The 14,971-nt window shown below is 49.4% G+C and overlaps 1 long non-coding RNA gene across 1 annotated transcript; it reads left to right on the forward strand.

The window, feature by feature from the left end:
* The first annotated feature begins 193 nt into the window (after nucleotides 1-193).
* Nucleotides 194-14,344, forward strand: LOC310831851. The gene is made up of 2 exons (XR_014558025.1): nucleotides 194-1,019; nucleotides 14,073-14,344. It is a non-coding gene; the product is annotated as an uncharacterized lncRNA (long non-coding RNA).
* Nucleotides 14,345-14,971: the final 627 nt, after the last annotated feature.

Genomic DNA, 14,971 nt, shown 5'->3' on the forward strand with positions numbered 1-14,971 from the left:
GAAGGTGCTGTCAGCCAAGGACACAGAGACCCCAGAAGCAGTTTTGCCCAAACCCTGTGAGTCAGCCAGCTTCTCAAAACAAGTCGCCAAATACACAAAGACGTTTCACTCCCTTGAGCAGTTTTGGAAACTAGTCCTTTCTGAGGAGGCAGCAGCAGCAGCAGAATCTCCCCCTCCTGGCCAGGATGGGCTCCCTTAGGAAGAAGCACCCGCTGCCACTCGCACGCAGAACCAGGAGAGGCCTAATTAGCCCAAGGCCAGCAGGACCGGCTGCATGCATTCGTCAGCAAACGCCCTGAAGCTCCAGTCATCTGTGAGGATTCAAGAGACAGGAGAGGCTACGTCCTACAGGGAGCCCAGGTCACACAAAGCTTGTATGCCTCCCATGAACTGTCTTCAGAGCAGGGGCCAAGTGGGGGGGATGTGGAGGTTTCAGAATAAGGTGCCTTACAGGTGCTTTCCCCTCTACGCAGTTCCCGAGGATCAGCCTGCCTGGGTGCCATCCCTAGTTAAAAACACTCTCCCACCCAGAGGAAAAAAAATGAGATGGGTGGTTCTGAATTTTGCCTTTTCCAGCATGGGAGTGGGCAGGACAGGGCAGAACAGAGTGCTCCCTCCTTCCCTCCCTCCAAGAAGCCAACTGAGGAGCCAGTCTGACTGGAGGCTATGGCAGCAAACAGCCCGGCTGGGAATTATTCAAGGGAGCGACAAAGGAGACAGCTCTGGTGTCAGAAGCTCTGCTGTGCAACATATTTTGAAACAGGCTGTCCCCTGCCCAGGGCTCTCTCCACTCTCTTGTTTGGGTCTTTTGCTCTAAACCAGCAACATAAGCCCATCTCTCCTTTGGCTTCACTCTTGGGGCTTGGATTAGGATAAACGACAGCCCTGTTTTTCGCTCCTGCAATCTGGTTGCAGCAGAAGAATCAAGGCCTGCCGGAGAGAAATAGAAAAAAGTTGACCCAGATGCCACCCAGCAGCCTCTCGCCTTTGTCCCACTTATTTGTGACTGCAAAGGTCAGGTAGGTGAAATCTCTGTGCCGGTTCTCTGCGCCTGACTCTGAAAATCAATTTGTGGCTATAATTAGGAGTCCGAGAGCTCTTCTTTCTTAGGCACAAAAACCCCAGCAGAAACCCCAGGAAGAAATTAATCCCAATGGGAACAGACCAGCCTCTTGCTTTCCAGCCTCCTTAGAGGCTCAGATCCTGGGAGGTGCAGAAGGAAGTCTCACATGGACTCCTCAGCCAACTCTCTCAGCTTTAGGCAGAAATATCGGCGGTGAGGTTTGTTAACTGCCCATCTACATTTTGCTATTGTCTGCTGAAACATAAATGAGTATTGATCTGAAATGGAAAAAGAAGCATTGTTTTGGCGAGGTGAGGCGTCTTGGCAGCCGGTTCCTTTGCTGCTGGCCGCAAAAGTCCTCGTTTATTTTGCCTTCCAAATTCGGATTTAATATTCCTTATGGCTGGCTCATAATTTGATTTGTATACCACCTTGTCATCCCCTCAGAAAGATTAATTCCCAAGTCCTGGTCTAGGGCCTTGTTCCAAATACGATCCAGAATTCTGACAGCCTCCGGAAGCAGATTCTGCCCCGCGTGGTCATTCAAGCCTTGAGACAGGCTGTTTCCAAAGAGAACGCATGTGCAAAATCTCTAACAAATTTTGCCAAAGAAGCAGCAACATGAAAAATGGTGGCAGAGCCAGAGTGAGGCCATTGGCCAGCTGAGGCATCAGGGGGACTCCCCCCCCCCACTAGATGATGTGTGGATGGATGCACTTATTCACAGGACTTCCATCTGAACACCTCTGGGGGGTGGGCGACCCCAGCATGGCCTGGTCCAGCGCTCCTCTCCACAGGTGGCAGGGGGATTCACCTGCCAAGGGCTGCATTGGCTGGCTGGGCGCCCCTCTGCGTGGGCAAGCAAGTGGTATAGCGTGGCCCCACTTGGCTCCGGTGGAGTAGAGCTGGGTCGTTTTAGACTCTGAACTTTTGATGGTCTTTGTGGGCCTTTCTTGCTCATTCAAGGTCTCCTCACTCACCTCAGAACACAGCAGCCACCAGCTTGCCTGCACCTGCTCATTCTGGTGAGTGGGGGCCCCGACATCTGCCCCAAGTCCTTCCCTGGTGCTACCATGGTCCCTTTTTTTGTCACCCAGTGCCACCTCAGAGCCTGTGTGTGCAGTTATTTCCAGAGCGGCAACAGCTGGGCTAGTCTGTTGTAAGGAAAACCACCAAGTATATTGTGGCACCAAAGGTAGGATGGTGGCCTGAGCATTCCTGGACCAGATGCATGAAGTGGAATCCGTAACTGACAGGTTGTGGGGAGGGGGGGTGTCTATTGTCCCGCCAATGCTCAGCCTCCGCTACCCGGCACACACACAAAGACAGACACACACACAACCCGCTGCTGCCTCTCCTTCCAGGCTTCCTCTAATCCTGCATTCAGAAAGTTGTCAGGATGACGTTGCAGAGGCTTTGGGGATGAGGAGCACTGAGGCTGGAGATGTGCCGCCGGGTAAAAATAGAAAAGTGAGTGATGTTTGGAACAAATGAGCCTCGGTGTAAATGGCATGTTTTGACAGCGGATCTTCATTAAGCTGCGGATTATCCATTATGCAAATGCGACCTCGACATGGGCCTTGCTGCTGCTGGGCTGCCACTTTGGCTCTGCCAGCCAGTAGGGATCAGGCGCTGATTTTCCCAGGGTTCTCCTCACTGTCCTCCCTGATTAGGGCATATCATCCCAGGATCCAAAGGACTGCCACCGCTCCCCCCAGGGATGCCTCTTCTCCTGACGGAGGGCTGCTGGAGGAAGACTGTCCTGCTTTCCCTCGCCAGGAGGGTGGAGCGGAGCTGAGAAGCCTTCCCTGCCCTGCCCCAGGCTTCATGTCTAAATGGACAATTGGCCCACTGACTTCTTCTTGGGGGTCTTCCACAGTTGGGTGCGAGTCCAAATGACCCTTGTTAGAAGGGCCAGGAGGAGGAGATTTTAAACTGGTGTCTGAGTTTTGATTATTTTCCTCTTCTCTCCCTATCCCTTTCACCTTGTGTGCTTTTTTCAGATTGTAAGGCTGTGGCTAGGGACTGCCTTGTTTTGATGGCATGCAAGCCACTCTGGGAGACTTTTTGGCTCAAGAGTGGGATATAAATGTTCAACATAAATAATGATTAAAATAAATAATCTTTCTGGCTTCCAGTGCAGCCTCTGGCTCAGCTCAAGATCCAAAGCTGCTTGGTCCTGAGCCAGTGTGGACCCCTCCTCCTTTTCCTCCTCCTTTGCTCAAGTCCAGCAGCTCTTCAGGGGCTCAGGCAGAGAGAGCCTTGGGTGCTGCTAAGATCCCTTATAAGCTGTCAGGAGGGGAGTGCAACTGGGAGCTGGTGGTGTCAGGTCCCACAGAGCCAAGCCCTGTTCCTGAGCAGCCATGGGGGCTGCTACTACTTGGAAAGGCTTGTCACTCAGGGCTCAAAGAACAGGCAGAGAAGCCCCCAAAGGTCAGCTAGGCCTCTTCCCAGCACTGGTTTGCACTGGTGTCATTGGTGAAGAGAGCAACCATCTCTTGCCGGTCCTGCTGGACTTTCAACACACACCTCTTTTATCATGTACACCCGGCACATCCCCCCCTTTCTTTAAGTCATATTCTACAATAAATAAAAATGCTTTTATTATTTACATAGCGCTATTGTTTCCTTTGGAAACAAAAGCAGGAGGGAGATGGATGCTGCTTCACATCCATCAATGTTGCATTTCCTTGAGCCACAGCTTTCTCTCTCCTCCCACCCCCCACTGTCCCCACTGCCCAAGGAGCTCGACTTCTTTCCCAGGCAGGTCTCAGGCCAGCACCTCCTTTGGTTTTCACTGGAGTGGGGGACAGTATTGGGGCAATTTCCCTTTCCCTCATGGTGCACGGCCCAGGATACAGCTGGAGTGCCAAGAAAGGGTGAGAGAGAACCTGGGGGCAGCCTTGGAACAGCCCCTCTGCCCACAGCCAAGCAAGGCTCTCTGGAAGCAGTGAGCAGTTGCCTCAGACCCCAGCACAGCAGGTAAGTTGCCCAGGCAAGAGAACCCTGATTCCCCCCTGGCTGTCATCAAGCCACGGAGCTAACAATAGCTGGCAGCCACTGGCTCAGCAGCCACAAGGATGTGCAGAGGAGGGTGGATGGAAGGAGCCTAATTGGGCAAGGCGGGGGAAGAAAGAGAGGGAACTAGCACCCAAACTGAACTTTCCCTGGGGCAAAAGAAGAAGAAGAAACCAACAACAACAACCCTTAAACCTGGAGCTTATAAGCATGGACCTGTGCCTGGAAAGAGAGGGGCAAAGGTTAGGTGTGGACAAGCCCTTGGTCCAATATTCAGGTGTAATTAAAAGGGCCTCACTGCTCATAACAGATATCGAGATCACTTGTGTGGGTGCATGGATTTGTTGCGCTGTCCTCTCCCGCTACTCCTTGGAAAACATCCAATCAGTGTTTCATTTTAAAATATAGCATATATACAAACTTTACCTGGGCAGCATCCATGTAACTCTATTCCCCTGGAAAGAGGAGAAGGCATCCGCTGCCCCAAATGCCTTTTGCTCTTGAGAATATTCCTAGCTAAGCAGAGAGACTTTGATGTGCTCACTCTGTTGTCTAAGTGGGAAGAGGCTTTATAATCCCTCCTTTAATTATTCTGGAGGCATGAGACAAATTGAATATTTACTTTTGAAAAAGGCACATCTATGGGTCTGCCCTTCCACCCCATAGCTCCCTTTCGTTCATTTCCACCATCTCGCTGCAGTCCCTTGTTGCTGCCCCTCCCCAACTCCCAGCAAACCCAACATCTGGAGGGCCACAGATGTTCCCACTGCTGCTTTCCAGCTATGCTTCCCACTGCCAGTTGCCCAAAACGGAGGTGCTGTTGTGTCGGAGAGAGACCAGCAGGGGGCACTGCTTGGTCTTGGACAGAGGCTGAAGCGCTGTAGCGCAAAACCTTCCCCAAGCCCTGCCCTCCCTTCCCCTCTTGATTTCGACGCACAGAAACTGCAGGAAAACCAACAGCTGCTCCCAACAACCCCCACCATGCCCATTTACCAATTCTATTACAGAGGCAAGATGCAGCGAGTAGCTGCACACTATAATGGAAACGTGTAGGCATTGTACTTCTGGCAGAAAGGAGTGAAATGAATCTGCATTGGATTTCCTAGGACTGTTTTTTTGCTGCTCCGCTGAAAGGAGTCAAGGCACTCCGGGGACGAGATGCAGCTGCTCCATCTTGGGGCTTGATCTGCAGAAGAGGTCCAGAGTCCTTGTGGAGCTGATCTGTAGTGCAAGCCCCCCAGCCAGCCAGCCCCCCAGGCCCTGACTCCCTTCCCTCCAGGTCATGGGAGTCCTTTGCAATCACTCACCTCCAGCACTGCAGGACCACTCTGCCTCCCAGGAGGGACCAGCTGACCAGAGAGCCCACAAGCCTATCCTCTTAGCAAAACAAATGCTCCCAGCCACCAGTTTACATCTGAGGTTACACCCGCTGCTTCTCACCTGTGATATGGTTACCAGATTTTTTCCAAAGAATCTGGGGACACTTTTTTTTTTTGAAAAGAGAGAAAAAAGTTATTAAAAAATATTTTCCAAAAATATTAAGAAGTAGTATCTTCTCTTCTGTGGTCTCTTCCGTTGTGCAGCCTTCCGCCTGCTCTCTTGGAATGCTAGCCGCCGTGGAGTAGACTTGGGTCGGGCCTGGGCTTGGCCACGTGTCCTTGCCCTCCCGGTGCTCTCCTCTCTTTCCCAGCAGCGGCAGCGGCGTGGCAAGGTCGGGGCTCCCCTCTTTTTTCTCCTTCCTCTTTCCCTCTCTTCCTTCTCCTTCTCCTCTCCTCCTTCTCCCTGCGTCAGCTCTGGGGTTTTCCTGGTCCTGGACTGCTGCTGGGCAGTTGGCCGAGTGCTCTGGGTCATGGGGGGTGGGTAAGCGGTTCCCCCTCAGCAGTGGCAGTGGCAGTCTCAGCAGCCTGGAGCAAGCCTGGTAGTGCAGTTGACTCTGGCTGGCTTCAGGAGCTGCTCGCTGCCGTGGTGCCCACCATTTTACCTCGCTGGAAGCCCCCATATGATGTGTCTTGTGCCGCTGAACCAATCACACAACATTCATTCCCTACTAATAAATCTACAACACTTAAAATATAAATCCAGGGACATTAAATGAAATCCGGGGACATTCTGGGGATGGATTTTGTCCAGGGACAGATTTGTAAATCTGGGGACGGTCCCCGGGAAATGGAGACATCTGATAACCATAACCTGTGACGCTCACATGCTTGGTTTCTCCCATATCAACCTTAGTGTTAAATAAAATGCAGCTGGAGAACCACAGAAGGGGGCTGCAAGCTCCATTTGCCCCAGAGGGCTGTGGGTGGGCCTCTTTTCCACTCCCCCTCCTCCGCCATCAGAGGGTGGGTGGAGGAGGGGAAGAGAAATCTGGAAGGGCCAGAGATGCACCCTTTCCTGGATTTATTCTGTGTGAAATGTGGCTCTTACCTTTAAAACTCTTAGGCAAGAGTCTCCTGCAAAGCGTCCCCACGGCTTGCCCGCGATGCTTCTAGCTACACACATTTCTAAACGCTCAGTCAGACTGATTTGCAGGCCGCTTAAGCCAGTGGCAGGCTCCTAGTTTAGTGAGATAATGTTTTCAGAACGGCTTTGGAGGTGCGCAAGATCTCTCTTCTTCACCCCACCCTCTGGTTTGTAGCATGAGACTCGTGTTAAGGGAGGTGTTCACTCTTCGCCACATTTCAATTCTGTTCTCCTTCCAGGTTATGTTACCTACAAGAGAACAAGACAGGTCGATAGGGGTGAGAAAAACAGGGTCGCTGTGGGCTGACACTGTGTTTTGGCCTGTTGATGTGTTGGCATCTGCTGCCAGGGACTGTCCATCAGTCAGGGACGTGTCTGCTGGAATAAACTTGTTAGTCTCTAAAGGACCACCAGACTCTTGGGTTCAGAGCACTTCACAGCCATGATACTGGCAACCCTCCCCAGAAAATGTGGGTGGTGCTGAGTCAGCTGGGAAGCTTGTGGTTAAGTACTAATTCTGTACTAACCCTGGCACGGGGAGAAGGCACTGCCCTCACCTCAGCAAGCTCCATGGCTGACAAGAGCTTTGAAGATGGCTCTTTGTCCCAGACGCAGCATGCAGTCCCTCCTCGCTCTGCTGACTCTCTAAGCTAAACTTGGATTACTGAAAGACTTCAAAATTCACATTCTGTAACAATGCCAAGACGGAGCTATTTAAATTCGTGCTTCACCTGGCAGGGACCAAACCGGAGGCTGTGGGGAAACTGACAAAACTCGCTTCAGGAAGGTCTTGTCGTTCCTTCCAAGGAAGGCAACAGACACACCTTGCAGAAGGACCATAGAATCATAGAGTTGGAAGAGACCACCAGGGCCATCGAGTCCAACCCCCTGCTAAGCAGGAAACACCATCAGAGCACTCCTGACATATGGTTGTCAAGCCTCTGCTTAAAGACCTCCAAAGAGGGAGACTCCACCACACTCCTTGGCAGCAAATTCCACTGTCAAACAGCTCTTACTGTCAGGAAGTTCTTCCTAACGTTTAGGTGGAATCTTCTTTCTTGTAGTTTGGAACCATTGCTCCGTGTCCGCTTCTCTGGAGCAGCAGAAAACAACCTTTCTCCCTCCTCTATGTGACATCCTTTTATATAGTTGAACATGGCTATCATATCACCCCTTAACCTCCTCTTCTCCAGGCTAAACATGCCCAGCTCCCTTAGCCGTTCCTCATAAGGCATCGTTTCCAGGCCTTTGACCATTTTGGTTGCCCTCCTCTGGACACGTTCCAGTTTGTCAGTGTCCTTCTTGAACTGTGGGGCCCAGAACTGGACACAGTACTCCAGGTGAGGTCGGACCAGAGCAGAATACAGTGGCACTATTACTTCCCTTGATCTAGATGCTATACTAGATCAAGGGAAGTAATAGTGCCACTGTATTCTGTCTTACCCTTCCTTACCAGGTCTTACCCTTCCTGCTTTGTTTGCCAACGAACCAGATGAAGATTTTTACGTTAGCTGAACTTCTAAAAGTCACTTGTAACAACATGAATAAAAATTTAAAATTGGATGTTAAGAATATAAAACACTATAGATGTGCATGATTAAGTATAAAATAATGGAACCAGAAGGGGCAGTGAAGGGAAGTCAATTAAGATGTATAAGTTAAATTTTTGATGATTTCTTTGTTGTTATTAAACAACAACAACAACAACAATTTATTATTTTTATAAGTCTCTGCCTGGAACTTCAATCCTGCAGCAGGAATCCCTAAAGTTCTGCTCCAGTCCTTGGTTCCCCTTTTCCAGCTTTGCAACGGCCTGTTTCTCCTCAGCCTCGGCCTGTTCTTTCTGCAAACCTGTCCAGCCTGGGTCTACCAACTGTTATCTTCCCCCCTTCCCTGTGGAAAAAGGAAGGCCAGCCTCTCCAAAGCCAGGGCTGTTGGGATATATAGCCCCTATAAACAGTTAATTTATAAACCTCACAATAATGCCATAATTACCTATGTATTTCTAATCGTATAACCAAATCAGTAATTTTTGATATAACTGTAAAAACTACTCTGAAAATTTATTATTTCAAAAATGAAACCTTTTACTGTAGCAGCAAGTCTTACTGACTAGTGATTTAAATTGTGATTTAAATCAAATCCACCCTGATTTCCTCCAACTGCTAGGGAAGGCTCTGCTGGGCTTCTATTTACTTGACCTGAGTCACAGCTGGATTTTAATTTGCCAACAATTTTGTGTGTGTGTTGAGGTCAGCCATTCTATGGCTCCTTCTTCCAGTACTTGTAAGTGCAACCTGGAACCTGCAAAGCATCTAATGGAAGCTCCCCTTCGTATAATGTTCTGAAAGAGTTATATCGTATCTGATTTCTGTTTTTTGCACATCACATTAAGGCTGTTCAGAATATAATTACCGTATTTTTCCTTCTATAACACGCAGATTTTTTCTTCTAAAAAGGAAGGGGAAATGTCTGTGTGTGTTATAGAGCGAATGTGTGGTCCCTGGAGCCGAAAAAGCATGCAAAAATCAAATCGCGGCGCTGCACGCTGCACGGAGAAGCGAAACCTGAAAAGAGGAAGCGGCTGCTTTCCTGCATTCTGCCTCAGGGTCTTACTGCCCACCCGCCTCTGTTTCGTTGCTGTGTTTGCTGAAACGGAACAAAGAGCAGGGAAAGCCCCTCCCCTCCAGGCAAGCTCCGGTGCTGCTGGGGGGGAGGGAGAGAGAGGGGGGAAGGGAGAGAGAGAGGGGGGAGGGAGAGAGAGAGGGGGGAGGGAGAGAGAGAGAGAGAGAGAGAGAGAGAGAGATGGCTGGCTTGGGTGGGGGGAAACTTTTGCCTTTCTTTCCTCCCTCCCGTTAAATCCCTCTCCTGCATTCTTAGCCAGCTGCTTCTCTGCACACCCCTCTAATGTCCCTTCTTTGTTTTTCCTTCGCTCCCCACTTAAAATGTGGTTACAAAGCATGGATCCTCAGGATCTTTGCATTGGGTCACCCCAAATTCACCATCAGATCACATAGCATGTCCATGGCTACAGCCTGCACCAAAAAAATCACGCACCCACTGTTGCCTGGGGCTGCAATGGTGCAAAAATGTGGTTATAAAGCATGGATCCACAGGGATTCTCAGGATCTTTGCATTGGGTCACCCCAAATTCACCATCAGATCACATAGCATGTCCATGACTACAGCCTGCCCCCCCAAAATCACGCACCCACTGTTGCCTGGGGCTGCAATGGTGCAAAAATGTGGTTAAAAAGCATGGATCCACAGGGATTCTCAGGATTTTGGCATTGGGTCAGCCCAAATTCACCATCAGATCACATAGCATGTCCATGGCTACAGCCTGCCCCCCCAAATCACATACCCACTGTTGCCTGGGCCTGCAATGGTGCAAAAACGTGGTTACAAACCATGGATGCACAGGGATTCTCAGGATTTTTGCATTGGGTCAGCCCAAATTCACCATCAGATCACATGTCTGTGGCCACAGCATGAAGCACAAAAATTATACATCCACTGTTTCATTCAGAATGTTTTTTCCCTTGTTTTCCTCCTCTAAAAACGATGTGCGTGTTATGGTCAGGTGCGTGTTATAGAGCGAAAAATACGGTACTTTGGTGAGTTTGGGGCAGGTAAAGGTAAAAAGGTAAAGGTCCCCTGGACGGTTAAGTCCAGTCAAAGGCGACTATGGAGTTGTGGCGCTCATCTCGTTTTCAAGCAGAGGGAGCCAGCGTTTGTCCACAGACAGCTTTCCGGGTCATGTGGCCAGCATGAATAAACTGCTTCTGGCACAATAGGACACTGTGATGGAAACCAGAGCGCATGTAAACACCATTTACCTTCCCGCCGCAGCGGTACCTATATATCTACTTGCACTGGTGTGCTTTCGAACTGCTAGGTTGGCAGGAGCTGGGACAGAGCAACGGGAGCTCACCCCGTTGTGGGGATTTGAATTGCCAACCTTCCAATCGGCAAGCCCAAGAGGCTCGGTGGTTTAGACCACAGCGCCACCCGCAGGAACCATCTCCACCCCAGTGCAGCTGTGAGAGATGCAATATTTACTGCTCCTGCTATCACAGCTTCAGGGCTAATTTTATTCCGAGACTTGGAAAAGTCTCTTGCTCACCCACCCAACCTCACCTGGTTCTTCAGGTACCAGGCAAAGGAATCCTGGCCATCAGATATCAAGCACAATGTTTACAATTCATCTTCCTCCTGAAAGGAACAGCTGCTTGTGTTACAAATGGAACAGGAGAAAGTAAGAGCCACATCTTCAAGTGTGTTTCTGTAAGTCTCTTTACAGTGGGAGAAGAGGCCTCCTCCAAGGTGCCAATTCACACCTTCCAGTCTGCAAAAGAGACCCTCCTGCACTGTCATTTCACACTCCACAGGTCCACTGGAATTGATTTGATCAGGAACAGCCCTTCAGAGGCCTCCACGGATAGCCTAGGATGATTGAAACACTCACAGCAACAGATATATTGGATACCCTTTCTATCAACTGACGGACATTTGAGGTACAAATGTAATCTGCAGGTACACAGAAAAGGAGTAACAAGCCCTGTCAGACCCCTCTGCTCTTGCCTTTGCTGTGCTGGACCCTGCTCTGATTTCATGGAGAGAAGCAGAGGGAGACCTTAGGATAAATTCTCTTCTTCACAGAGTATCCCGGCTGCCCAGTTCCAAAGCTGCAGGCCTGAGGGAGGCCAGCTGTGTCAAAGGAGGCACGGATCCAGAGCAGCTGCAGCAATGCACCCACCCCTCTCTTAAATAACCTCCTTGCTCCCTAACAAGGAACAGCATCACTATTATTATACAACAGCAGCAGCATTTGTTTATTCATTATTTCATTCATTCATTCATTTATTATTTCAAGTGTCTAACTTGCCCACCCCTAGAGTGCCTCAGATTAAAATAAAAAAATATGTAAAAACAATTCAAAACAACACTATATCATGTTATAAACAGCAGTTAATACCAGTAGGGTACAAACTTTATAAAACTATCAGCCCAAGACCTGAGTAAATAAAGAAGTCTTTGTATGTTTGCTTACGAATTCAGGCAAAGGAGGAGAGCTGCCCAATCTCTCTTGGGAGATTTGAGGTGTGACATGGATTCCTCAGGTTTATGGCTTTACATGTGGCTTTTGGTGCCACCAGTGGCACAGATTGAGGCGCAGAGCCTTAAACGGCTCAGGACCGCAAATACCCCTCAACTGCCCTGATTCTTCAGGGAAGATTGCAGAATTGGTAAAGCCACCACGGCTTCTGACTTGAAATTGGGGCATGCCCGATTTCAAGGCTTTGCTCCCCCCTCACAGCACTGCCCCACAGCGAGTGAGAGAGCGGGGGAAGATCTCAGAAGCCACACGGGGTCTGAGGCTCCTCTGCTGTCCACATGGCAGACTGGACTCTCCAGGGCAGGTGCTTCGGATCCAATTCGCATGGATCCTGGCTCTCTGCCCCTCACAACATAGCATCCGGCTCCGAGCTTGGCGGTGATGTTCTTACCTAGGGCACTACTGGGAGGAGGAGGCAGAGAGATGGGGGAGTGGGCTTAAAAGGGCCACTGTGCAGATTGGAGACAGCTGCGGTAGTGGGTGAGTCTTGAGCATCTAGCAGGGTGGGGGAGACATGCAAGGCAATGAAGATAATGAAGTAGCACCTCTGAGCATGTAACAAGTGTGTGTGCACATGTATTCCTGCCCCCACACTTCTCCACTAGCCAGAAGCACCTTGCATTCCTCAGATAAAAATGTCCAACTCCTAGGGGCCGAGGTCCCTTTGCCCCCCACCCCATAAAATATTTGAGGAGGCTGGGCCACCCCAAAGTTGATGGGCATTTTCATTTAAACAGTGAGCGTGCACTGTACCATGTGATCAATTATGCAGGGTGGGGCCTACTTGTCCCCCCCCCCCAATATTTTATTCAAGTTGGCACCTCTGGGTGGACGATATTCCATATGAACGAAGCAGATCCTGCGATTATCATGAGGCCCTTCGTGTGCCTCCTCCACAAGAGGTCCAGGGGGAGGCAACATGAGAGTAGGCCCTTTTTTGCAGTGGCTCCCCGTCTGTGGAATGCTCTCCCCAAAGAGGTCTGCCTGGCACCTTCATTACACATCTTTAGGCGACAGGTGAAAGCTTTCCTTTTCTCCCAGGCCTCTGGCTAATCAAACAATCTATGGCCTTTTAAACTGTGTGTGTGTGTGTGTGTGTGTGTGTGTGTGTGTGTGTGGATGGGGGGTGGGGGTGAGAATACTGTTTAGTTTGTTATTATTATGTTATGTAATTTTGTGTTTTTGTATTGTAAACCGCCCTGTGATCCTTGGATGAAGGGCGGTATATAAATTTAATATGCATATAATGAATACATAACAATAATAAAATTAGAGAATTGCAAATAGAGACATGAAATAATCTGTACCACCTGCTTTTTCTAGGCACGCAGATCAGCGCTCCTTGGTAGGCCTTCTGCTTGAGGTGCCTGTTTGACGATGCCAGTTCCACTGCAAAAATCACCATGCAACTTCTGTGGGAGAGGCCACATCCCGACTGCACAATATGCCCCTTGTGGTTCATAAGAGCAGATGGAAGAGAAAGCAATTTAGAAAAAGAGCATATCCGATCATAGGTGCCTCCCTCCCTGGCTGAAGCTAAAGTGATTATTTGAAGCATGACATGTTCCAGTCTGCTTGCTCACGAGGGCTGCGCAAGAGGCAGGCTGAATGTGGGAGCTTGCCATTTGAAAAGGTGGTGGAGGCTTCCTTTCTTCCTGGCCTCTCGAGCAAGCAAGCCAACAAACAAATAAACAAACACTAATCCCTTCTGCTCCAAAACTCCATCAGGAGCCCCAACTAACAAGCCTGTAAGGAAAAAAAACTATTAAATAAGCCTTCATGGTAACACCACCTTCGTATGAAAATGGACACTGACCATGGCCTTGTCCCTTTGCTGCCACAGGTGGTTCAACTCAAACTCTCCCCTTGCTTGTGCCTTTGAATATTCCTCAGGAAGAACTTTGCACTGATTTTCAGATCTTGGTCTCCCCTCAGAACTAAGTGATCCTGACACTACTCCTGGAATGTAATTGCTGCCTCTGGGCAAAATGTTCTCTGTCACCTGGTGCGCCAAACCTTAACTTAGCATCTCCTCAACTCTGCAGGATTAATAAATGTCAGCAAAAACTTCGCCTGGTTTTCTTAAGTGATGTTTTGAATGTTAGAGAAGGGCATTCTAAAGCTTTTCCTGACCCAGACAGAAACAAGACTGTTGTTCTGCCAGGAGTGACAGTAGGAAGTCAGACTCTGCCTCAGTGGCGTCTTCGTATGCCCAGGCAAGCAAAACAAAATGCACCCCCTTGCAAAAATACAGACCTGTGGGCTCAACTAAAAGGAAGGCGACTTAGCATCTCTCCTTCCCTGTCCTCACAAGAAGGCAGGGAAGAGAAGGCTGTTGAAGGGGGAGATAAACTGCTCATGTTTTCCCCCTCCACGCCTCACCCAAATTTCTCTTTCTCCATTTTTAAGCAGCATTGCTGGAGCTGTTCGCTGGCAGTGGGTCATCCTGAACTGAACTGTTCCATGACTTTGAAATCCAGATTGTGCCAAGGAAGCACCACAATCCTTCCGGAGCCAAGAATCATCAGTGCAGAGTGCAAGAAGACTCACAGCTGGGCAAAGCAGCACAACCCTCCTGCTCTCCATCTTGGTGACCAGGAGGGTTGTGAACTGCCCGTTTTAGCAAAATAAAAACTCTTCTACGTTTTGCAGCCTATTAAAGTTTAGGAATTAGGCATTTATACCTTTGTATCCCTTCTGTTTGTGGTCTGTTGACCTCCCCTCCTCTTCGCCCCCTTTGCAGAGAATGAAACCACATGTTTTTAGTAAGATAAACAGAAAAAGGGGTTACCGGTACTTACATTTCAACGCAGCAGCAAATAAAGCAAAATGGTGTGCAGAAAAATACTTAGGAGTTACAGTAAAATAAAAGCGAGTAGTCTTGGTTAACATGGCTGAAAGCAGGAGCCTCAGCAATGCATGCCTGTTCAGCTTGGAGGCATGGTGGAAAGCCAGCCTCCTCACAGGCAAAAGGAAATATCTCATTTGTTACACAGTCCAGAGGAGGTAAAGGAAGTGAGCATACACAGAAGGTCCTCTCTCGGAAGTTTAAGAACTCTCTGTGTACCAGTCCTGTGCTTGTCTAGCAAAACATGCATTCACAATTTTGGCTGCAAACCCCACAATGGTCTCATTCGCCCATCCAGCCCAGTACTGCCAACACTGACTGGCAGTGGCTCTCCCAGACTTCAGGCAGGAGTCGTTTCCCAGCCTTGCCTGGAGACACCTTCTGTCTGTAAAGCTGCTGCCACGAAAGCCCTTCTACAAGGAATGGAGCCAAACACACCCTGGAAGCAGCTTGTTTGTAG

The sequence above is a fragment of the Podarcis gaigeae genome, assembly GCF_964106915.1.
Source record: "Podarcis gaigeae genome assembly, chromosome: 14".
Taxonomy (NCBI): domain Eukaryota; kingdom Metazoa; phylum Chordata; class Lepidosauria; order Squamata; family Lacertidae; genus Podarcis; species Podarcis gaigeae.